Source organism: Conger conger, chromosome 2, assembly GCF_963514075.1.
Source record: "Conger conger chromosome 2, fConCon1.1, whole genome shotgun sequence".
NCBI classification, from domain to species: Eukaryota; Metazoa; Chordata; class Actinopteri; order Anguilliformes; family Congridae; genus Conger; species Conger conger.
This window is the reverse complement of record NC_083761.1, coordinates 4,285,755-4,288,644: the sequence shown is the minus strand read 5'-3', so window position 1 is coordinate 4,288,644 and position 2,890 is coordinate 4,285,755.

Genomic DNA, 2,890 nt, shown 5'->3' with positions numbered 1-2,890 from the left:
TACATCAGTCACACAGCGTTGTGGCTGTGTGGCCTTCGCGGCTGGCGGGGACGGGGGGGAATTAAGGTTGGAGGCGGATTTACAGAGCGCCCGATCGTCGGTTTCCGTATGTGAACTCGAGGAGCGCGGCGCACTCTGGTCTCAGTGCGGTCGTTTACTGCGCCCTGTTTACGTTTACGTTTCAGCTTTCAGCTTTCAGTCCAGTTTCTCCTCACGCAAAGTCGAGTTGTTGTGATCAGCCTGGCCCCCTACACGACAAGCCTCCACCGTTCTCCGTTCTTAAAGACCCGCTGACCTCAAACGCAGAGGCGAAGACCACGTACTTACTCTCCCCAACACCAGGGACGAAGAGTAAAGCACCCGACCCCACAGTCGTAAGAGTGGACTCCCGCGGCCGGTGACCGGAAGTGTTGGCCGTCTGTGGCCTGCTTGTTTTATACTGTTTACACAGGGGTAGGACACCTCCCGAAAGACGGGGGAAAGGACGGAGGGGTTGAGACGAGATCAAGGCCTGGATTTATCGTCCGCTGTCTGCATGAGCCCTGGTCCACAGCCCGTCCGCTGCAATAATGTCACAACTGGGGAGGGGAGGGGGGGGGGCTGTATCTGGCAAACAGATGTCTCGCTAAAGTCTCCCCAGTTCAAAGGGGGGGGCGCGGGGGGGGGGGGGGTCAGTAATATTCGACAGCACATCTGTCCAGGGCGCAGGCCCGGGCAGTATCAGTGACAAGTCCATCCAGAGCCCCCCCCCCCCCCCGCCCCAGTTCTTTTCAACTGCAGACCTGCAGCCGGGCGGCTTTATTGAAACGGTCTGTTCGCTCCTACCAAGGAGCGGATCCCTCAGAGGAGGCTTTGAAGTCCCCCCGGTACAGCTTCTGGTTCCCCGTAGGGCATCGGGCCCGGATTTATAAGTGAAACAGACAAAACACTGCACCCAAAAAAAAAAAAAAAAAATTGTTATGCGTAAAGAAGGTGGAACGCTGTGTATTTATCCCCGAGATTCAAACCTGCAGCTCCGACCACAAGTTTGCATTGGCTTTGACACACCACGCCACTTTAGGCACTGCCTCATACTCGAGATCTTTATCAGTTTCCATTTTAACCCTTTGAACAGTCAGCTTTGTGGAATTATTAGAATTTTTAAAGTTCAAAATTCCGAGTGAAATGTTCTAGAACTCCATTGCTTTCCATTCATAAGCAGTGGCTGTGACACCAGCAGGGTTAGAACGGTCAGTTAAGAAACATTCTAATCACACATTTGTGATCTTTAAATGCCTTTCCAGGGGGTTATATGTTGGATAGACACATGGGGAAAGAGTTGCTTTTACTGGATAGGATCCCTGAAAGCCAAGAGTCATGCAGACAGCCTACTGTATCATGGTGAGCAGCGTAGCCTAATGCTTATGGATCTGGGTAATGCCATGTGTGTATGCCAATGCTGGGGTGGTAACCTATGGATACATAAAATGGTACCCCTAGCCAGCAATATATAAGTAATTTGAACCTTTTTTTACTTGGGAAAAAAAAAGACATTTGCTGTACTTTCAGGGTACATTTGGGAAATAAAAATAGAATAAAAATATACCTCCACTGTTACATTATTTCTGAGAGCATACCCTGATTATTATTATTATTATTATTATTATTATCATCATTATCATTGTTATTGTTGTTATTTGTGTTGCTGCCGTAGTTGAAATTAAGGACAGAGAGAGGCTGAAATCATTGAGCGACCACCCACAAACACTCCTGGGCTTTTGAAGCTCTGAACAAACACAGTGAAGGAGCACTCGGACCCGGATTACCATTTGTCTGAGTGAGGTGTTGAACTGAGACCTTTGTGCCTTTCACACCCCTGTGGTGGGAGCAGTTAAACGCAGGACATCTCCAAGTACAGGCCTTGATATTAGAAGTAGCAGGTTGAAGGTGTGTGTGTGTGTGTGTGTGTGTGTGTGTGTGTGTGTCCCTCACATAGGATAATACAGTTTATAACAAGCAAAAATGATGCATTGACTTGTTAGCAACAGGTTTGAAACCCTCGTTTGAAACGTGATGGTTACGCAAAATAACGTCGTGCAATAGATCATTACTTTGCACGTTGCCAGTGGTACAGGCTACACGTCTCCGGCAGTGGGTAATTAGGGGTTAAAGCGAAGGGGGAGGGGGGTAGGCTACTTGACAGAAACCCAGCCGAGCGGTATAAAACATCGCTAGAGCATGCTTTTACAAACTGTGGTGGTGTGCGTAGCAGTTTACGGAGAGTGCAGGGGAGCCCGGATTTACTAGGACTGCATGGTGAAGCCACCGTCCAAAATATGGATAAACTCTGCTTGAACTAGGCTGTATAACACCACCGTTGAAAGCCATGGGAACTACCAAAGTGACATAATCGGACTGCATAAATAGCATTTATTTTAAATTCCCTGAGCACGGGGAGAGTGAAAACTTAAGTGATTTCGAGACCGTATGCACTCCGGCGCTAAAACGGGCTGTGATTCTAAGCACTTAAAAGGTTGCACAAGGTAACTAAATAAAATATGCGCTGACGAAGGAGCCCCTTTCGCCATAGATAGCAGGAATCTCAGACCATGAAGACAAAGCTGAAAAGCACAAACCGCAGGTGAACCGGACAGCCACTTGCGTGTCGCTCAAGCAAGTGGACGGGGACCTTTACCTGAACTTGTGAACACCGGAACTTTCTGCTTTAAAACGGAGACGTAAAATTCCTTTATTTATTTTTTTGTAACCTACACGTGATCCCCACGTTTTTAACTGCACTTGATCTAGATAAAAGAAGGGAAAGACATGTTACCATTTGGTATTGTGATTTTTAAAATTTTATTATTTACAAGTAGCATCATCGTCTAGACTTGGTGTCCTGATGGCAAAA